The sequence below is a fragment of the Eumetopias jubatus genome, unplaced genomic scaffold, assembly GCF_037043125.1.
Source record: "Eumetopias jubatus isolate StellerSeaLion01/CBP00866 unplaced genomic scaffold, mEumJub1_p1.0 scaffold_1, whole genome shotgun sequence".
Taxonomy (NCBI): Eukaryota; Metazoa; Chordata; class Mammalia; order Carnivora; family Otariidae; genus Eumetopias; species Eumetopias jubatus.
In genome coordinates this window covers 26,956,248-26,980,171 of record NW_028274807.1, presented here as the reverse complement: position 1 = coordinate 26,980,171, position 23,924 = coordinate 26,956,248, and the positions used below count along the sequence as shown (strand labels likewise).

Genomic DNA, 23,924 nt, shown 5'->3' with positions numbered 1-23,924 from the left:
TTATTTTCAAGAAAAGGAAAAAAGCATTGAAAGCCCATGAGTTAAGCCATAGCCAAAATCATGTTCTATCTTAATAAGAAGATTTTCTTTTTTCCCCCTACTTTTGTTCTTCTATTTTTTAAATAAAATCTCTCTCCAATTGGTCAAGTGTCCCAATCTTGGTTTCAGCTCAGGTAGTGATCTCAGGGTCGTGAGATGGAGTGGGCTCTGCACTCAGCCCATGAGGCTGCTTGAGAATTTCTCTCCCTCTCCCTCTGTTCCTCCTGCACGTGCTCTCTCTCTCTCTTTCACAAACAAACAAATATTTAAAAATAAATAAAATAAGTCAAATAAATCAAATAAAATTTCTCCACAAACCATCATCCCTTTTTTAATCCTCCCCAGACTGGGCTTCATCTTCAGATGCTACATCCCCCGATTTCTCAGGTGGAGGGCTTGCAAAGGTGTTCTTTTCTGGGGGACTTTCTGGTTCTTCCTCTTCTTTGAGAGGAGTCCTTTCCTTTGATGTCTCTGAGGCTGTGGGGCGACCTACTTTTCCCTTTGCTTTTCACAGGGTTTGGCGTCTTTAGTCTGGGTTTTGGCATTTTTGTTTCTCTCAGGTTTGGACTTCTTAACTATCTTTTTGTTTTTCTTTTTTGAACTGCCATAGTCACTGCCCTCATCATCTTCCACTAGGAAATCATCATCGCTGCCAGAATCTTCCTCCTGGAATTGTGCCTCATCCTCCTGTTCTTGTTCTCCACTGCCCACATCTTCCATGAGCATCACTCTGTTTGGAAGCTACATGCTTTGCTGGTGCACATTCTTATGGGCTTCTTTTTCATCTTAGCTGTCTTCTGCCGAGTGAGAATCATCCTTGGTCTTCACATCTGTTACTTCTGAGTCCTCACTATCTTCCTGTGAATTCTTTCCAGATTGCCTCTTATTTTTAGCTTCCCTGGGAGATTGAACTTTCTTATCTGGAAGGCCTCAATCTCTTCCATAATCTTCTTGGCATCATTAAATTCCTGACACCAAATAATCAATGACCTTTTTATTTGTGACAGGCCGAGACATATTCGCTGTTGAAACAGGATTGAGTCAAGAAGCCACAGACCAGGACTGCCCCCCCAGCCTGCACCAACTCAGCGCACCCCCCTCAACTTCAGCCCATGGGGCTGCTGCTGCTGAACCTCGACCTGCTGGCTTCTCAAACTCCATTACTTCTTGGTTCAGGGCCCCTTAATCAGACAACCCCCCCCACAACCCACCCTACACTCTGCTCCCCCATCTCTTCAAAATGGATGAATCAAACTAGCTCTCATAATCATATTAAATGCTAGTGGACTAGACATTCCCATTAATAGATAGATATATCCAATCTACCAGGAACACAGAAAAATGTTCAAACCCAATATGGCACCATTGGAAGAAGAGACCAAACAACCACCTAGTGTCAATTTCACATTAGGCTCCCATCACCCTGACAGTGGTTCTTCATGACTAGAGTTGACATATATTCTGTATATTTTCTGCTTCATAGGACTTCAGCCAGTTCCAATGTCCAAGTATTTACAGAGTATTATATCTTCAAACATAAACAGTGCCCAAAACCAAAGGACTGATTTTATAGCGAGAAGTATGGTAATGGGCACACAACAATGGAATCCACTGGACTTAATGCATACACCACCACCAGAAGCTGCCAAACTGACCTTTCAATAGAGTGGCTTATTGAGGTTACAACTGAGGCACAAGTTCTGATATGTTATTATGTGCAGATGAGTACCACCCTCAAGGATGCAATACACACTCTTAATTGGCAATCAATGTTATGTCTTCAATCAATAGAAATCATGGGTCTAGAAATCAAGATGCAAAAGTGAAAGTGTTTACCTGTTTACCATCACTTTTCTTAACGCATGCTTCTGGTCCTTGCAACACTAACCTCAGTAAAGGTCTTTGGAAATCCTGGTTTTCCAAATGGTTAACTCTTCTAATTGATGCCAGCAAGGGTATTGAGAGGGTTCTATTCAAAGCCCCCTCCCCAGCCAAGATTACAGATAAAACTTGTAGGTGTCTGTACTTGACCCTAACTGTTTTTCTAGGTCATGGTGCCCCACATTCTCAGAAAACAGACCACAACTATAAAACATACTCTCCTCTAGCTGGACCATGACTCATATCCGGGACAAGCCCCTGACAGAGCCCCTTGAAAAACCTGTCACCTCCTGCTCTACCTGGCCAAGAGTCGACCTCCTCCCTCATGGGTGCAGCGGCAACCCTCTCACATCCTTAAAACCCCTTAAAAGGCCCAGCCTAACAGAAACTCAGAGCCAACATCTCTCTTGATGTATGGTGCCTCTCCTCCTTCAGAGAATGAATAAACTCCGTCCTGTTTATTGTTCTACTCTTGGTGCAATTCTTCGCCACCCCTGTCACCAGCCACCCTAACAAGTCTCAACAGATTTTATTCTCTGGCTGTTGCCTGAAAACTTTGAACTCAAGTGCCCAAAGAAAAGCAGAAACATGGAGGAGGCACAGACCTGAGGGGTAGTGTCCCTGACTATCACAAGGAGCTAGAACTACTGTTACACAACAGAGGAACACGTTTAGCACTTGGATGGCACACCTCAGCATCTTTTGGTGCCCCATTTGCACAATCTGACCAGTTAATGAGTAAGTATAGCAGCCACATCCAAAGACCAGGCTCTCAGTACCCTCAGATATTAGGTTCTTCATCATACCACTAAGTAAACTTTCTAATTGAATTTAGTTTCCAGCCAAAGGTGAGGGGAATCTTGAATGGCTAGTAGAGGATGGAGATGATGAGTATTATCAGTTGTGACCAAGAGACTGGCTTCAGTGAGAGAGGCTGTAGTTCATCTCACTAAACTTCCTATGATACATTTGCTCTGGGAAATAAGACCCATCAGAGTCCTAATGGATCTGTTCCCAGAAATTTTATGAAGTGGATTCAAGTGGCACAAAGGATGAACTATAGTGAATGCAGTCCTGTGCAACCCAGCACACCAGCGCTTTAGTGCTGAAGGAATTATTCTCCTAGCATTGAAAGGAGATAGCTGTCAGATGTGAGCCCTCTCAGCAAATTGCTGTCAGCTAGAGAGAGCAAACTCATCCAAGGCTACATGTTCTCCTAATACAACCAAAAACCAACAACTGATTGATAAGGGCCTTACAAGTCCGGTCACTTTGTTCCAGTTCAGAACAACTTTGAAGGTCTATCCCAGACTTTGATATTCCCATCGGACAAACTGGTACCTTTGTTGTAACTTCATTTTAGCCCAGCTTCTCCTTCTAATTAATCCCTCTTCCATCGCTTTCACCATAGGTAGGTATTTATCCCAAGAGAATGCTCTGCAATAAACTTTCTGCAAGTTATCTGCCTCAGAGTTGGATCTGTAACTCCTATACACAGAAAAATACAAAAATTTTCAAGAAAATAAAATAAAGAATATGTAAGTAAGTGAAAATATATTTTAAATTAACAGTTTGCAGGGTCAATATTGCTAAGGTGGTCATAGTGTCTTTTGGATCAATGTGATTCCATTAAATTTTTCTTGCAATTTTTTCCATAGAACTTGGGAAAGTGATCCTAAATTATAAATGTAAATAATAAGTATCTAGATGGTCTAAAACAATCCTGACAAAGATGAGTTTGGAAGATTTATATTACATGACTTCAAGACTTAGAATAAGGTGCATTAATCAATACAATTTAGGGTTGCGTAAGGATGAACAAATAAATTCAATGAAACCAAAGAGACTTAGAAATAGATCTAATACATACACTCAATTAATTTTCAACAAAGACATTAAATGCAATATAGTGGTGAATAAAAGTCTTCCTGCCAAAAGATGTTAAAATAGGCAACATTCATAAGGAAAAAAGAGAACATCGATCCCTAACCACTATTTACTACATACAAAAAAAAAAATTATTTGAGATGGATTGTAAATCTAAAAATACACACCAAAATCATAAAGCTTATAGAAGAAATTGTTGGAGAATTTCTCCAACCCCTTTAACTTTCTTAGACAGGACACAAAATGCATGAACCACCAAAAGAAAAAAAAGATAAATTGGATTCCATCAAAATTAAAACAGTTGCTCATCCAAAAACACTTGTTAAAAAAAGTGAAAAGGTGAGCCACAGCCTGGGGAAGATATCCAGAACACTTGTATCTGGCAAAGGAATTGTATACAGAACATATAAAGATCTCCTGCAATTAATTAACAACAATAAGTGAACTAAAATTTTTTAAATGAGCATAAGACTTAAATAAACATCAAATAAGGAAGATATACAAAAGGCAAATAAGCACTTTAAAAAGTTCTCTGTATCATTAGTCATCAAGGAAAAGCAAATTCAAAACACAATGAGATATCACTTCATAAACTAGAATGGTTATAATTAGAATGTTTGACAACCTGAAATACTGATGTTTTGGAGGAACAAAAATCTCATACATTGCTGGTGGAAAACTGGCTATTTTCTACAAAGTTAAACATAAATCTATCCTTTAATTTAGCAATCCCATTCCTTGGTATTTGCCCAAATAAACTGAAATATATGTCAAACAAAAGATTTCTTTAAAAATATTCATGAGGGAAACTGTTCCAAAAAATAGAAATGGAAGGAAAACTTCCAAACTCATTTTATGAGGCCAGCATTACCTTGATCCCCAAACCAGACAAAGACCCCATCAAAAAGGAGAATTACAGACCAATATCCTTGATGAGCATGGATGCAAAAATTCTCACCAAAATACTAGCCAATAGGATCCAACAGTACATTAAAAGGATTATTCACCACGACCAAGTGGGATTTATCCCTGGGCTGCAAGGTTGGTTCAACATCCGCAAATCAATCAACGTGATACAATACATTAACAAAAGAAAGAACAAGAATCATATGATCCTCTCAATAGATGCAGAAAAAGCACTTGACAAAGTACAGCAACCTTTCTTGATCAAAACTCTTCAGAGTATAGGGATAGAGGGTACATACCTCAATATTATAAAAGCCATCTATGAAAAACCTACAGCGAATATCATTCTCAATGGGAAAAAGCTGAGAGCTTTTCCCCTAAGGTCAGGAATGCGGCAGGGATGTCCCCTATCACCACTGCTATTCAACATAGTATTAGAAGTTCTAGCCACAGCAATCAGACAACAAAAAGAAATCAAAGGCATCCGAATTGGCAAAGAGGAAGTCAAAATCTCACTCTTTGCATATGATATGATACTTTATGTGGAAAACCCAAAAGACTCCACCCCAAAACTGTTAGAACTCATACAGGAATTCAGTAAAGTAGTAGGATATAAAATCAATGCACAGAAATCAGTGGCATTCCTATACACCAACAACAAGACAGAAGAGAGACAAATCAAGGAGTCGATCCCATTTACAATTGCACCCAAAACCATAAGATACCTAGGAATAAATTTAACCAAAGAGGCAAAGGATCTGTACTCAGAAAACTATAAAATACTCATGAAAGAAACTGAAAAAGACACAAAGAAATGGAAAAACGTTCCATGCTCATGGATTGGAAGAACAAACATTGTGAAGATGTCAATGCTACCTAGAGCAATCTACACATTCAATGCAATCCCCATCAAAATACCATCCACTTTTTTCAAAGAAATGGAACAAATAATCCTAAAATTCATATGGAACCAGAAGAGACCCTGAATAGCCAGAGGAATATTGAAAAACAAAAACAAAGCTGGTGGCATCACAATTCCGGACTTCCAGCTCTATTACAAAGCTGTCATCATCAAGACAGTATGGTACTGGCACAAAAACAGACACATAGATCAATGGAACAGAATCGAGAGCCCAGAAATGGACCCTCAACTCTATGGTCAACTCATCTTTGACAAAGGAGGAAAGAATGTCCAATGGCAAAAAGATAGTCTCTTCAACAAATGGTGTTGGGAAAATTGGACAGCCACATGCAGAAGAATGAAACTGGACCATTTCCTTACACCACACACAAAAATAGACTCCAAATGGTTGAAAGACCTAAACGTGAGACAGGAGTCCATCAAAATCCTAAAGGAGAACACAGGCAGCAACCTCTTCGACCTCAGCCGCAGCAACTTCTTCCTAGAAACATCGCCAAAGGCAAGGGAAGCAAGGGCAAAAATGAACTATTGGGATTTCATCAAGATAAAAAGCTTTTGCACAACAAAAGAAACAGTCCACAAAACCAAAAGACAACCAACAGAATGGGAGAAAATATTTGCAAATGACATATCAGATAAAGGGCTAGTATCCAAAATCTATAAAGAACTTATCAAACTCAACACCCAAAGAACAAATAATCCAATCAAGAAATGGGCAGAAGACATGAGCAGACATTTTTCCAAAGAAGACATCCAAATGGCCAACAGACACATGAAAAAGTGCTCACCATCGCTCGGCATCAGGGAAATCCAAACCAAAACCTCCATGAGATACCACCTCACACCAGTCAGAACGGTGAAAATGAACAAGTCAGGAAACGACAGATGTTGTCGGGGATGTGGAGAAAGGGGAACCCTCCTACACTGTTGGTGGGAATGCAAGCTGGTGCAACCACTCTGGAAAACAGTATGGAGGTTCCTCAAACAGTTGAAAATAGAGCTACCATATGACCCAGCAATTGCCCTACTGGGTATTTACCCCAAAGATACAAATGTAGGGATCCGAAGGGGTACATGCACCCCAATGTTTATAGCAGCAATGTCCACAATAGCCAAACTGTGGAAAGAGCCAAGATGTCCATCGACAGATGAATGGATAAAGAAGAGGTGGTATATATACACAATGGAATATTATGCAGCCATCAAAAGGAATGAGATCTTGCCATTTGCAACGACGTGGATGGAACTGGAGGGTGTTATGCTGAGTGAAATAAGTCAATCAGAGAAAGACATGTATCATATGATCTCACTGATATGAGGAATTCTTAATCTCAGGAAACAAACTGAGGGTTGCTGGAGTGGTGGGGGCTGGGAGGGATGGGGTGGCTGTGTGATAGACATTGGGGAGGGTATGTGCTATGGTGAGCACTGTGAATTGTGCAAGACTGTTGAATCACAGATCTGTACTTCTGAAACAAATAATGCAACATATGTTAAGAAAAAAGAAAAAGAACAAGATAGCAGGAGGGGAAGAATGAAGGGGAGTAAGTCGGACGGGGAGACGAACCATGAGAGACGATGGACTCTGAAAAACAAACTGAGGGTTCTAGAGGGGAGGAGGGTGGGGGGATGGGTTAGCCTGGTGATGGGTATTAAAGAGGGCACATTCTGCGTGGAGCACTGGGTGTTATGCACAAACAATGAATCGTGGAACACTACATCAAAAACTAATGATGTAATATATGGTGATTAATATAACAATAAAAAATTTAAAAAAATATCCATGAGGGTTGCCTGAGTTAAGCTGGTTAAGTGTTTGCCTTCGGCTCAGGTAATGATCCTAGGGTCCTGGGATCGAGCCCCACATCAGGCTCCCCGCTCAGTAGGAAGCCTGCTTCTCCCTCTCCCTCTGCCTGCCACTCCTCCTGCTTGTGCTCTCTCTTTCTGTGTCAAATAATAAAAATCTTCAAAAAAATATTCATGGGAGCTTTATTCCTAATGTCTCAAAGCTAGAAACAATACAGATATTCATCAAAAGTAAAATAGATTTAAAAAATGGTGTATTCATATAATGGAATACTACTTGGTAGTAAAAAGAATGATCGAAGAACTTGGATGATTCCAAAAAATATTCCCCATTTACATGAATTTTTATAAAAGACAAAACTGATGTCATGATAGCGATTAGACAATAGTTGCCTCTGAGGGTTTAATTGACTCAGGAAGGAAAGGAAGAAAGTTCCTCGGGTGTTGAAAATATTCTACCTTGACAGGGGTGTGGGTAGCACAGGCACATGCATTTGTCACATACTCTACACATAAGATGAATCTATTTCCCTGTATAAAAATTATACCTCATAAAAATTTAATAGGAGGTAGAATTAAATGTCAGGAAGGCACTAAGAGGCAACACACTGGAATATTTCTGGGAAGGTCAAAGCCAAATTATAAGTGGGTTGTTTTTAATGACCACATAATTCAATGTTGTCTTCTTTTCCTCCTTATAAAATGTTTCGTTTCTTCTTGTCAGCCAGAAGGTAACTATTTGGTGAACATCCACTATATACGAAGCACTGTAATCTCAGGTCTCCTATGCTTGATAGCTCATGGCAGATAGCTAGCTAGTTAATTAAGTTACATCTTGTTTGAACTTAATATGTTTCCTTTTCTTCATCATTTGTAAGAACATTAAGAAAATTAACGTGGAAGAAAAAAATCAACTGTTGAAAAGTGTTCCATCAGTGATAACAACAGTTGGGGAGATATTTTTCATTTGGGAAATTCCTAGCCCTCATGAAATAAGGGAAGTCATATTCTTCAAGTTAAATCCTTTTCAATTCTCAAAGAGTTTAATGAAAGCACAAAAACAAAATAAGACTTGTCGAGAGTTCAGTTTTACTTCACTGTCATGTTGAATATGCCTTGTTGCAAGATTAAGCATCATGGGAAGAGCTTGATAAATATGTCGATTTTGAGTCCCTATCTTGAAAACTATTTGAGTAAGACTATGCCACCAGGTTCTTAAAATAAGATTACAAAAAACTAGGTTTGACACAACTACAGAAAAAGTCTGTGAAAAAAGTGTGTATCGAAGATTGTTATAGACTGTGTCCCCACAAATTTCCTATGTTGAAAGCTAACACCCAATGTGCTAGTATTTGGAGGTGGGCCTCTGGGAGGTGATTAGGTCACGAGGGTAGAGTCCTCGTGAATGGAAGTAGTGTCTTTATAATGGAGACCCCAAAGAGATTCCTTGCCCCTTTCCACCACACAGAGACAGAGACATTGAAAAGACATCCATATACAAATCTGAGGAAGCAGAACCTCACCAGCAAATCTGCCGGTGCCTTGATCTTGCACTTCCCAGCCTCCGGAACAGGGAGAAATAAGTTCCTGTTATTTATAAGGCACCTAGTATATGGTATTCTGTTATAGCAGCGTGGGGAGATTAAGACAGAGATCATCACAGACAAAAACCATGGCTGTGTGAATGATTTTTCTCTTCCCAGGATTTACACCTCCCTCTTGGTTCTCTTGTCTCTATTTCAGCCTCCAGGGACACCATATTGTCTCCTTGCTGCAAGACCCAGAAATGGACAAAAACTCCTTTCCCATCTTACTCCTTGCTTAACAAAGAAAAGCTAAAATTTGAAAATAATTTTACTAAGAACTAAGGAGAAAGTAAAGGAAAATAAAGAAAATGCAAAATTAGAAAAGGCTCAGCCTAATAAAATACAGATTTCTGATTCAAACATAGTTAAATTGAAGCCACACATTAACTGGTCCAATTTACCAACATTCAGGCCAGGGTTTTGCTCACTTCCTCCAACATGTCCTACTGATTAGAGATGCATCTAGGTTTGGGAAAAAAAAAAAAAAAACAACTCCTTTTAAACTTACAAATTATTACTTATGGAGGTTAAGCCTATTATAAATTTTAATTACATATTCCTTTTTTGTTGTGTGTGTGTGTGTGTTTTGTTTTTTTTTTTCTAATACAAAGCTGAGATAACTGGGGAGGAACAGGGTTAAACAGACAATTTTGGAGCAAAAAAAAACACAGTAGGGAAACAGGTCAGAGTCTAAGCATTTAGCAACACCTTGCGTGTCCATGCCGTAGGCCTGAAGTGCCTTATAAAAAGCAACTAGTCCTTTTCTCACTGAGTCTTTCTTTGGTCCCCCGTTTAAAGACTCCCTCTCTTCTCCTGGCTTTTAATTCTCTTTGTATAGTTTCTTCTGAACAGTGACTGAATTGGCTGGTCTGTGACTTGGCTGTAAATTACTCCCCTGTAAGTTTCCTCTCATTTGATTGGCTTCAATCTCTATAGTCTGGCCTCTTCCCTGATCTTGGCCTAGACTCCAGAAGCACTGCACTACAGCTTAGTCTGTGCTGAGGGGCTCCTCCTTGTCTGAAAGTTGACTCAGATGCATGAGGAGATGAAATACAGAACCCTGTATGAGCAAATCGCTATCAGGGCACAGAGTATGAGTAAGGGTTGTGTGGGAGGGATTCAAAGTTGAAAAAGAATAAAGAAAGGGAAGTGAGAGACTGTTAGAATTTTGTCTGACCCTGGGAATTACATCGGCTTATGACACACATCAAATCATTTTGTTTTCTCTGATGACGTGAATGCCAGAGGTTTCTGACCTCGGAGGTGTTTGAGTTATCTTGCATTCCCACACACCTCTTTGCTTTTCCTCTATCACCTTGAAGGGACCTTCTTTCTCCCCTTCCCAGGATTTATTCCTTGGCTTTCTGCTCTTCTCTCTGAGCTCCATTTAAATCATCCTTCCGTGTATACATTTTCAAATTCTGTCCCTATGCTTTCAATTTCTAATGCTGTAGTGTATGTTCAGCAAACTTCCTCCCACACTCTATTTTCCTTGAAAACAAATGTCACTTGACCTATGACTCCCAATAGCTACCTTCCTCCTGCTGATGGAATTATTTGCTGACAAATTTATTGGAAAGACAAGAATTATTTGCTGACAAAATTATTTGAAAGATTTTACATCCAAAGCATATGTTTTCTTTCTGTAGTTTCTTACATACTGCCATCTGGTTTCTATTCCTGCTTTATCTCCCTCTACACTCTCTCTTAGACCACTTTGCTGCATTAAAAACCAGAAAAGCTGCTTGACTGAAGACCATGAAGATCTTTGAGTAAATTTCCCTTCTTCCTGAGTTGCTTAAACCAAGTGGAGCTGGGATATATTATGAAGAAAAGTAGTACAAATAAAGTGAGGTATGAATTGGAAAACCTGCCCCCCCCCCCCACCGCCCAGTCCAAGTTAACATGCCTTCATTGAGGTTTTACCATATCCCAGCCACTTTATTTAAATGATAGAGAAGTAAAGGTGAGGGGAGAAAGACCATTGTTGAATTCCTGGATGATAACTGAATTCTTGAAAAGAATTCAAGAAATTATCATGTTCATTTTATCTGGGTGAACTTGAGTTCTAAAACTACATTTGCAAGGGCCTAATAGAAATATCTTTGCCACAATCTTAATATCAGAAAAATTAAACTCATTAGCTCCCTTCAATTGTTCCTGAAAATTGCATTTTATGTTTTACTAATGCAACTCCTTATCACATTTTTATCTCTTTCTTACATCCCTTCATGTATAATCAGTCACCAGCTACATTCTCTGAGGTCTGAGTACTACACTGGTAATGCCTCTCCTGGAATTGATTTATTGAGTTGAGTTTTGCTTTTTAAGTCTACACAAGAATAATGTAGCATCATTAATGTCAGAAAACTGAAATTTAAGGTTGAGATCATTAGAAAATACAAAGTGGGATATTTCATGTTGAAAAAGAAATGATCCACCCACAAAAAAGATTTAAAAATTATGAAACTTTCTGAACCTAACAAAAGAGAAAATTAACATTTTGACAATCATCATGGGAACTGTGGCACACGTTTTCCAGAAACTCGCATATAAAATAAACCAAAATTTACAAGACAAGGGAGAATTTAAGTAACTTAAAAAGTAAACACTACTGCATTCAAAAGGCAATACACATTCAGCTGAAATGCACATACAATATCTACAAAAAATGACCACATATAAAGTCACGAATGTAATGCCCCAAAAGTAAAAATTAAGAAAATCATTTTATGCATACAAGTTATATTCACTATTAAAGCTAAAAAATAGTTAAAATTCAATAACCTTTCAAGTAAAAGAAACAAAAACCAAATTAAAAAAATCTCCTGGCAAACTAGGAAGATAATAGAATTCTCTTACTCTGATAGTGCATATTTATTGGAAGTCCAAGATGCACATCATGCCAGAAACAGCTAATGGAAAACATTATACACTTTCCTACTAAAAGCAGGAAAAGGATTATAATTTCTGCTACCACTACTACTATCTATCACTATATTACAGGTCTTGCCAATGCAATAAAATGAGAAAAGAAATGAATTGGAAAGATAATTTTTTTATATATCATTAAATATATGAGGGGAAAAACTAATATCTTTATTATAGTTAGAACCGATAAGTGAGTTTAGCAATACAGGAGGATTAAAGTATAATGTATAAATAACAAATAGCTTTTCTAAATCCTGCCAATATAAGACAAAAACAATCATGTTCACAGTAATAATAAAAAGTATAAAGTGCTTAAGAATATATTTCATAAAAAAAGATGAGTAAAGTATTCAACTTGTGAGAGCAGAAAAATTTCAGAGTAAATTCTCACAAAACAAAATTTTAAAATATGCTAAAATTCATGAAATTAAAAATTCAAACATGACCAACAAAAGTAAAACTGGATTATATGAAAAGATTTAAGTTAATAACAAAAAGATAAGACTGATTCAGGGAAAATAAGAAAAGGCTTAAATAAAATACAAAAAATGAAAAAGAAGTATATTTAGAGATGGAATAGAATAGAGATTTAAAAATTGAAAGAAAATATTTTGACTTTTAAAGAGAAAATCATAAAAGTATACAGAATGGCATTACTCCTGAAAAAATAAACTGAAATAACATCTTCATTGATGGCAAACCTCAACATAGTTTTTCTTAACTAATATAAAAAGTCTTTGCAATGTAAATCAATAAAATCAATATCCAATAGGATTTAATATAATTTTGCAGGCTAATTCTAAATTTCACATAAAAGATAAATTTGTAGGAATCTGAAGATGAACAAAAAGGACAATATATCCTACCACAGTCAAATATACTTTTTTTTAAATAAAGTGAAGGCTATCTTAATTTTTTGGGGGGTGGGGAGAGAGAGAGTATGAAGTGGGGTACAGAGGAAGAGGGAGAGAGAGAATCCCAAGCAGGCTCTGTGCCCAGCAAGCACGGAGCTGTTTGCAGGGTTTGATCTCATGACCCTGAGATCCTGACCTGAGCTGGAATCAAGAGTCAGTTGCTTAACCGGCCGAGCCACCCAGGCACCCCATCAAATATACTTTTAAAGAACTATGGTATTTATGCATGAATAGACAACAAAATCCATAAAACTAAATAAAACATTCAGTAAGAGACCCATAATTAAGTATTTGAAAAAGATGGTACTTCATATCAGTGAAGAAAAGAAACATTATTCCATAAATGTTCTTAGAAAATTAGTTGACTATTTGGGCAAATAAGTTAGCTCTCATTTCAGACTTTTCACAAATATAAATTTTAGGTGGAAAACATAAAACAAAATATTATAAATATAAGACAATGTTTTCTTGAGTGTAGGCTAGTGTAGGCTTATATAAGACAAAAAAGAAAAAGTTATAAATAAAAATATTGACACATAGACTAAACCAGATTTAATAGCATGAATTCTACTAATACAGCATTAATAAAGTTAAATGATAAGTAAAGATGGAGGAAGAATATTTGCAATATTTATGATGCTAAAATTTCAAAAAGCAGTAGCTATCAAACTCTCTGTAGCAAAGTCATTTTTCTCTATTTTTAATCTTTAACAATACATTTATAGAATACAATAAAAATGAGGAAAACAAAATTTAAAAAAATATATAAAGTGTAAGTATTTTTCTTAAATGATATTGAATAGTCATAAAATTACTCGGTCCACTGGCTTTCAGTTTCTCCACCTACCAGTTTGTAGACCAGAAATAAATCACTGGTGGAATAGCACAGGTCCAGAGATGCACTCTAAACTGAACAGATCTTAAGAGGTCCTACAGATTAGAATGAAAATGGCAAAAGGCCAACCCAAGAATGATTCAAGTGTATTAACATGGAAGTCACAGAAAAGCATAAGTATACACGAAAATATGCAAATCGTCTTGGTAATCAGGACCTTATAAATTAAATCAATAAGACCTTTTAAAAGCTTGATGATACCAAGTCTTAAAGGAAGTTGTAGGGAAAATAGGCGTTTCTACATTGCTGATGAAAGAATAAATTGATAGAGCCACTCTGGGAACTATTTGATACTATCTCTTAAAGTTAACCAGATACTACCAAACCAAAACTCTGTTAACACCTAATATTTAATTCATCTTATACTCTGGCAGAAAATTTCCCATATTTCCTCCAGGAGACATATACACAGATGTTCGTTTCGTGATTTTTTATAAAAGCAATTAATTGAAGGGGAAAAAAACCCACAAAAGTTCTCAATAGGGGCTATGAAACATTTATACCATGGAAAACAGATTAAAACTTGTTAGATTACACTGACACTTATTTTTGAAAATAAAAACAAAATCCCCATATTCTATAGGTAATACATATAAATATTTACAAAAAGTACTAAGAACATATATTTCAAACTCATGAAGGTAGTGATGTCAGGTGGAGATGTAAATAAACTAAGGGGGAAAATCAAGTTTGAGGAAGTAATGAGAAACGGGCAGTTCATTTTTATAATAATATTTTAATATTTTGAAAGAAGAATATTCTTGTGCAGTATTTGTATGGCTAGGCAATTGTACCTTTTAACAAGCTTTCCAGGTATGAAAACCCATGGCTATTAAAAAGGAACACTGACAAATGGTTTAAATACTTTGTTAGTCCTGTTCACTGTTCCTTCTCAGGTCAAGAAGGGCTCCTCAGAGAGGTAGCAAACCAGGATTTCCAGCTCTTGACCGTATGCTGATACTTGCTAATGGCTTGTTTGTCTTTAAAAAATGGACATGAGCACCTGATCACATAGCACACCACAGGTACAAATTTCTAGTTAAATGATAAACTGATGAGCAAGTAATTCCACTAAATATTTTAAATGGGCATATTGAAAAGTGCACAAAATCCATTTCATGGTTTCTGGTAAACTAAGTACCCATTTACTGTATCATACTTGTAGAATGATTTCATAGGTAAAATAAATAAATCTTCTTACACAAGCAATTTATTATCGTTTAAAAGTAAGAACATAGTTCCATTTCAGAATGACTACAATTGCCAAATTAGTAAACTTTCAAAGCAACTAAGCCAGCATTTCTTTCTTTCTTTCTTTCTTTTTTTCTTTTAGCTTCATTGAGGTACTATTGACAAGTAAAAGTTGTATGTACTTATGGTGTAAAACATGATGTTTTGATATATGTATACGATGTGAAATGATCATCACAATCAAGCTAATATGTCCATCATTTCTGTTATTTTAACTCCATGTGTTCTTTGGAAGATTCCTTTACATAACATTCCATAGCCGTCTTTAAAACCAATTATCATGAAATATGTTATTTTTATCATTAACATGTATTGACCAAGTACTATGGGAGAGAAAAAATAAAGTGATAGTGTAGAGAAATGATAAAATGGGTAAGATAAATTCATGAGTGAATGCTGTAAGTATCACAGAGTAAAGAAAGAAATCAATTAATACATAAGCAACAGAGAATATTTTATTTTGTTTTGAATGGGAAAAACAAAAACATAAACAAGATAAATATAATTCTAATAATGTAATAAACAGAAAACATGGATTGCAACAAAGTATAGGAAAAATGTAACATTAAATTGGCAAGCAACTTATAAGTAATTTGAGTAAGTGGGCAGTGTAGTAAATAGTAAATAATAAATAAATAGTAAGATATAATAAATAATAAAGGATATAAGAAATTCTTAAAGGAATCACTGTAGAATGAGACCCACTCATTGAGGTACTCAGAAATTCATTCAGGTACAGTCACCACCCACTCCTGACAAACATATTGATTGCAAGAATCCACAACAGACCAACCGCAAAGCTAGAGGATTATATTGATGTCATCCTAACTTCAGCTAACACTAGAGAGATTTTACATATTTATTAGTGCTATCACAGTCCTTCACTATTACACTATTAATGATTTCAATTCCATTCAACAAAAAGAAATATTAATATTAGTAAAAAGCACCATCTATTTTAGTGTTTCCCATATGCCTGACACTATAATAAATAGTTCAAATACTCATTTAATTCTCATAAAATATAAAGGTAGAAATTAGTATCCTGTAATCATATGGCTAGTAAGCAATAGAGGTATGAATAATTCAGGGTTTTTTTTTTATCCAAAGCTTACTTTTTTTTTTAAGATTTTATTTATTTATTTGAGAGAGAGAGAGAGAGAGCACATGAGAGTGGGGAGGGTCAGAGGGAGAATGTGGGACTCGATCCCGGGACTCCAGGATCATGACCTGAGCCGAAGGCAGTCGCTTAACCAACTGAGCCACCCAGGCGCCCCAAAGCTTACCATTTTGATATCTCCTAGTTTTATTAATGTTTATACAACACTATGCAACGTTATTGCCTTTAAAATAATTTCTGTTACATGGTACGTAGCCAGCCCTGACTGAGTGTACTTACCAATTCTGAGAATTAAGAGCCCTACCTTCAATGGTATACGCACACTGATACTTCAAAGTTTATGATTAAAAGAACCTGAAGACAAAACGCTGCTTTAATGGTCTTTGTCTTCTCCCCAGTTTCTATCATAAGATGGGATGTTAATGATTTTTCATCAGTTCAAAGGAGTGCCAGAAAGAGCAGGACAAATCCTAGGGGCTAGAGGAATTCAGAAAGGGGAAAGTTAAAATAAGCTTAAATGTTTTGTGAAGTCTTCACAAAAATGCGAAACTTACAGAGACTGTTCAATGACCAAAAGTCAGCTGTATTTTGAGAAGTCATAATGATGCTTTCTCCCTTGCTGTATTAGTTTCCTAGGACTTCTATAACAAAGAATCACAAGCTGGGGGGGTGGAGGGGCCTTAAACATATAAATTTATTCTTTGGCTGTGCTGGGGGTCAAAGTCTAAAATCAAGGTGCCAGCAGGGTGGGTCCTTTTAAAACCTATAGACTATGGACTCTGACAAACAAACTGAGGGTTCTAGAGGGGAGGGGGTGGGGGGATGGGTTAGACTGGTGATGGGTATTAAACAGGGCACATATTGCATGGAGCACTGGGTGTTATATGCAAACAATGAATCATGGAACACTACATTAAAAACTAATGATGTAATGTATGGTGACTAACATAACATAATAAAATTAAAATAAAAAAAAAAACCTATAGGAGAGAATCCTTCCTTGTCTCTTCTAGCTTCTGGTATTTGCCAGCTGTCCTTGATGTTCCTTGACCTGTGTCCCTCTCTGCCTCCATCTTCATGTGGTCTTCTCCTCTGTGTCTGTAGCTCTGTCCAAATTTCCCTCTTATAAGGACACCAGCTGTATTGGATTCAGGGTCCACCCTAATGACCTCATTTTAATGAGGTCACATCTGCAAACACCCTATTTCCAAACAAGGTCACATTATGAGGTACTGGGAGTGAGGGCTTTAACATATCTTTGGGGGGACATAATTCAACCCATAATACTCACCCCATTATATCTAATCTTTCTCCTAACCCTATCGATTCTGGCTTTGAAGAGTTCTCAGCTCTACTGCATTCTCCTGGTCCACCTGAGCTACTGTGATAATAACCCCTGACCAGGTCGGCCTCCTTCCCCTCCTTCACCATCCAGTCCATTGTCACACATTAACCCATCATCTTTCAACATGTCAATATGATGTCTCACCACCACCCCCCCCAGAAACCCTTCATTGGTTTTCTTTTACACTTAAGCTAAAATCCAAACTCTTTACTGGATCTACAACTCTTTGCATCTCCTGGCCTCCACCTGACTCTTTCACATGATCTTTAAGCCATTCTTTCCTTCACTGACTTTTTAGTATTGCTCTGAAATCCAGTTTATTACATTTTAACCTGGATAATTCCTTTTCATGCTTGAGTCCTTAACTCAAATATCACTTCCTCAAACTGCTCTCCACTGACTCAGTCTAAATTAGCCTGCTATCCTTTCTTGTAACTCTAGTTCTTTTCCCTCACAGTGCTCATCATAAATAGCACAAAATATAATTTCACATTTGTTTTGGTGCTTACTTTTATCATCCATATCCACTCTCCTGAGAGCTATAGAGAAGTAGAGAGTTACTTTATTCCCAGAACTTAGCACAGCACTCAGCAGGCAGCAGGTGCTCAGCAAACATGTACTGACTAATTAGATAACTGAGTAAAATAAGGACAGAAAATAAGAAAGGATCCCAAAGCTAAAAATGACTGTGAAGGAAAGAGAGAATAAAGAGAGAAGGAAAGAAGGAGAAATTGTGTTGAATTTTAAAAAATAAAAAAATAGATACATTTGGAAAAATTATAACACTCAATTTTATAAAAGCAAGGAAAATATTTTGTAGATAAACATTCCAGATCATCATTCCATAATTACCTTTTTTCAAAATTATGAAGACAGAATAGCATTTTAGAGTTGTTTTTCTAAGCACATAACTGTCACTACTATATCATATATTAATGCAATTTAATATTCAAATACAAAAACATGCTTGCCTTATTTGCATTATACTCTCTCACAATATAACAAATGGGATTTTCTATTCTCCATAAACCTTTCTTGAACCACTGAAAGAATTTCACTTCTTTTGGATGTGAAGTGAGGCCAGCTGGTTTCTGAATAAATTAAAAAAAAAACAACTAGAGAATAAAATCATAAGGCAAAGTAGCAACTTGTGTTTGTAATTTATGTGAGATAACATAAATAATGGTAATGTGCCATGTTCTTCCCACAGCCATCATTTCAAGGCTGAGAATGAGGTTCCAAGGTCGAAGAGTCAAAAATTGGTTCTTTGTGGGCACATCAAGTGAGTTTTTCTTCCCCACACTATCTTTTTGTTATGTCTGTATCAGTCAGTGTTCAGTTGCAGAGAAAAGAATCTACTTTAGCCAGTATCACCAGAAGGGATATAACATTAAATGCCGCACAGGATCATTAGGAGGGCTGAAGACCCCAACTCTGGATGGAGTTTTCAGGAATCATGCAGAAAGCTACATTGCAGAATCAGATTATTAAGGGAGCTGCCGTACCTGCCACAATCCACAAGCCATAAGAGCAGGAAACTGCATATGAAATCTGGAGGATGTTGCTACAGCATCTGCCAGCTCCAGGACCACACTGCATCTGCCAATATCTGCACCAGGAAAATGGATTCCTGGTACCCTGACTCCCTAGCCACATGACTTAGTTGGAAATAAAACTTTTGTCCTAGTTCATCTAATCAAAGGACTATATACATCACATGTAGAAATATACATACATAAATAAAACTATACATATATAAGTTACATCTAGAAATATATATATATATGTATATATATATATAGCTATAAATCACATCTGGAACTATAAGACTGTAAATCCTGTCTAGGAACTGTAGCTTGTTGTTTGTTTTTCTTTGTTTCGTATGCTAAAAGGGGGTTGGGCTTTGGAATGCCTGTTGAGCAAGCTCATTCACAGCAGTCATCATACAGCATGTGCACCTGCTCCTTTCTACCAATGAAGAGGGATTACGTAGGTGATTTATGACAAGAACAAACAAGATATGGACATTGTAGGAGATATTTGATATATTTCTGTTTTACTTTCCACAAGGTATAGGCCTTATTTTAGAGATTCAAGTTGACACTTTGACATTTATAGTTATTAAATTACATTATTGATTGAATTACCCATAATTTATTGGCTCTTTAAAGAAAATACGAAGCTTTTAACCAGTTAGTTTTTTTTTTTTTTTCAAAGATTTTAATTATTTATTTGACAGAGAGAGAAAGAAACATGCTGGACTCAGTGCAGGGCTCAATCCCAGGATCCTGGGATCATGACCTGAGCCTAAGGCAGACGCTTAACCGACTGAGCCACCCACGCGCCCAACAAGTTAGTTTAAGACAATTAAGCCTCAGTGCTTAATTTGGCCACTTTGGCCAGATCATTGTCTGTTTGGGAGGCTGCCCACACTGGGGGATATTTAGCAGCCCGTGTGGCTTCTACCTACATAATGCCGGTAGCTCCATCTTCCCTCAGGTGCGACAATCAAAAGTGTCTCCAGATACTGCCAAATGTCTGCTAGGGAGAACACAAAACTGTCACCAGTTTTGAACCTCTGATATATATGGGATCACGTAAGAAATAGAATGCCAAATCCTGCTTTAAAAAATAGAAACATAAAGTGACATCCAGAATACATAATTTTTAATTCTTGATCATTTTCTATTTTAAATTTTAGAAATATATTTTTCAATTTTATGTTTTTAGAAAATATTTATAAGGACGAACCTCATCTAAGCAATCTACTTCAACAGTTATTAGCACCTGTTTGTACATTTTCTTCTTTACGCAAAGTAGTCTCTCTCCATTATGAGGTTCTTCAAAATAATATAAAGAGGAAAATTTTAAATGATCTTATTTTTATAAGCAACTATAAATTTGAACTATGTGGATTTCCCATTTTGTATAAACTTAAAAATGGCCTAGCTTCCCTGTTTCTTTAAATTCATTGCAATGTTTCACATATATCACTTAATGTCAATAGTGATACTGACTTCAAGAAACTAAAATTTTCACTTGTAAAGATACTACTCTTTCACAAAAATAAATCTAGCTATAAAATAAAATGGCAAAATATTTCTCTTATTTCTGACAAATGTGCAAAGCATTAATATTGCTTTGCAATAATAGTGATAACCAGGTAAATTCTATTTTTAATTCCATTTCGGGGTCATCATCGTGTTGGCCCAAAGTCAGGCTCTTGCCCTGTCCTTAACGAAACAGAGAGAGTCACGGTTCTCAGATTTTCTTCTGCTTCAGCTTTCTTCAGTTATTAATCATGGCTCAAAATGGCTGGGATTTTCATGGGATAGCAGGGGCATTAGACACCTATTGCTCCAGGAAGGGGTTCTCGAGTTCTCAACTCCAGTTACACGAGATCTCTTTGATACTTAATACTGATGTCTAGATCTCATCCTGAGGGCGTCTGATTTAATTTGTCTGCGGTGGGGCCTGGCCGTACGTGTACTTTTAGAACTCTCTGGATTAGTCTAATATACAGCCAGGTTTGAGAAACATTATTGGAGGACAATAGAGCTCAACTCTGAACAAATTATATGTAGTTCGATGTATCATATGACCTCACTGATATGAGGAATTCTTAATCTCAGGAACAAACTGAGGGTTGCTGGAGTGGTCGGGGGTGGGAGGGATGGGGTGGCTGGGTGATGGACATTGGGGAAGATATGTGCTACGGTGAGCGCTGTGAATTGTGTAAGACTGTTGAATCACAGATCTGTACTTCTGAAACAAATAACGCAACATATTTTAAGAAAAAAGAAAAAGAAGAAGATAGCAGGAGAGGAAGAATGAAGGGGAGTAAGTCAGAGGGGGAGACGAACCAGGAGAGATGATGGACTCTGAAAAACAAACTGAGGTTTCTGGAGGGGAGGAGGGTGGGGGGATGGGTTAGCCTGGTGATGGGTATTGAGGAGGGCACATTCTGCATGGAGCACTGGGTGTTATGAACAAACAATGAATCATGTAACAGTACACCAAAACAAATTATGTAATGTATGGTGATTAACATAACAATAAAAAAATTAAAAAAAAATTATATGTAGTTCGAAAAAGTCTTTTGGACATTTTCACATAACTTCTTTATGGGAATATCCTGAGAGTGAGCTGCCCATGAACCAAGGGTCTTTTTTTTCTCTTTGCTCTCTTTCTCTCTCTGCTCCACTCGCACTCCAAAGATGGAACCTCGAATAATAACGAGCACTTTCCAATGCAGTCAGAAAAATTCTGTGTGGTATAGGATGCTTTCTTTACCATCAGAATTAAATCTGGGAAGACAAGGCCTAGTGTCATTATTGACCATAAATTTCCAGAAAAAGTGTGGACAGATAAGCCTGTGGCCCTAAGGATGGACTGAGAAGGGTTACATGACCTATATATCCAACCAGGACACTGGACTGTCTCTGCCTCGGTGGCCTGTGTACCCTAGACACCAAACGTCACTCTGAGAGCCTGACCTTATCACTGCTAAACCAGCTCTCAATCCTATTTTATTTATGCTCCAGATTACAAAACATCTTCCTTAAAGGACTATGTGGCCATAAGAAATGTGGTTAATATTGCTACATCTCTTTTCTCATCTGTGAAGTAAATAGACTAAATAAATAGTTACTGAAACCAGTTCCTGATTCAATAATTTACTACAACCCTTTTTTGCAAGATTTTTGCAAAGTGATTAATTATCGTTATGATCATTGAAACACCAACAACATATACAAAGTTAAACTCAGAGGTTTGGTATATTTCTCTGCCTTCCAAGTCAATCAAATTCTCCTTCTCCTCTGCTTCTGGCTCTGTTTTGCCCTGGCATTTCCTTTTCCAAGACAGTTAGGGGGAGAGAGTATTACCTTTCTGTAGAGGGAAATTAATGGGCTTAGTGTGAAGTGCAGAAGACGGGAAATAACAATTGAAGAAAAGAGAGGAGGAAGTGAGATCACAGACACCAAATACACATCATTTTAAAGATGGGAACCTGCAATAATGAGGTGTCAACAAGGTCAAGGAGATAAGTACTAAACTTAGAGGATCTGGCTTTGGTCTGTAAATGGATTGTGCATTCTCCGCCAGCCCCCAACCACAGAAAGCTGCCACACACTCTCCTGCTGCTTTGACAACTCCTCTCAACCCCTCTCCCCCTGCAGAGAGTCATGAGTAAAAACCCCAGAGCCCCTGCAAAGATGTCCCTCACCCCCACTGTGGGCAGGTGCAGTCACTCAAACTATACACAAATTCCATGGAGAAAAAGACAGATGACGGCATTGCAATCGATCTCCTCGCTGCTAAAGAAGTTAAATCCACATGACCTATATTCGTGTACAGATTAGCTCAGATGGAAAAATGAAAACCAGTGACAGTGAATCATGCAGTAAATACACAGGAGCTCATAAATAGATAAAATCCCCGTGGGTAAAAAACTCAGAGTGGGAATAAGAATGTTTGACAAAATGAAAAAAAAGAAAAATCAGAATCGAAAGATCAAACTTTGGGGGACCTGGTATGAAAGTTTTCCAAATATCTGAAATATATCTTTGCCTTGAATGAACTAAGTGAGGGGAGGCTGCACCAGTAGCCAAGTGAGAGATACAATCTAAATTTGTGGATTTGAAGAATTCTGTTTTGACTGATTCTTTAAAAAAAATAGACTATTTTTAAAGTTCAAAGATTAATAAGTAAAAAAAAAAAATCCATTATTTTAGCCCTCCAGTCTTGACCTCTAATAGTAACCACTGTTACAAACTGAAGTTCCAAAAATTTATATATTCCAAATATATATCTTTTTGCTACAGACCCCTTTTCTTGCTCTAGAGTCCACTCAATACCAGCAAGCTTTTATGTCGGCTTGTAAATGGGTTGAAAGAGTACTCCAAATTGTTAAATTTGCTGCCTTCAGAATCCAAAGAGGTCTGTCAATTACTGTGTTGCTTCTGAGTGGCAAGGGTTTGAGAGGCAATCTTTTATCTTTTACCTTAGAGAAAATGTAAGTCCTCTGAAACCCAAAAGAAATTTGTTGACTACCCTGAAAGGGAAAAAAATTCATTTTGCCTTGTATTGATAAATATTCTTTATATATATACTTGCCTTTTCCCCTAAGAAAGTCCTAGTTAACATTATTGGCAAGGACTTGGAGCATATTGGATCCACCAACATGAGGTCTTACATAATATGGTTTCAGAATAAAGAAACTACTTTAAATGAAAAGTGGCATGTAAATGGACACAGCCGTGAGATCCACTTTTTATAACATGTATTGCACCACCCAGAATCTGTCAGCCTGATATCTCGGCATGTTGGCTTCTTAAAAACACAGCTTAGCATTATTCACAATAGCCAAGATATAGAAATTATCTAAGTGTTCACTGACAAATGAATCAATAAAGAAAAGGTAGAATATAGATATCACAC

At 37.1% G+C, this 23,924-nt stretch overlaps 1 pseudogene; it reads right to left on the bottom strand.

Annotated features, from left to right (window-relative positions):
- Positions 1-370: 370 nt before the first annotated feature.
- On the bottom strand, positions 371-1,056 carry LOC114217328 (nuclear ubiquitous casein and cyclin-dependent kinase substrate 1 pseudogene; annotated as a pseudogene).
- Between the last annotated feature and the right edge of the window lie 22,868 nt (positions 1,057-23,924).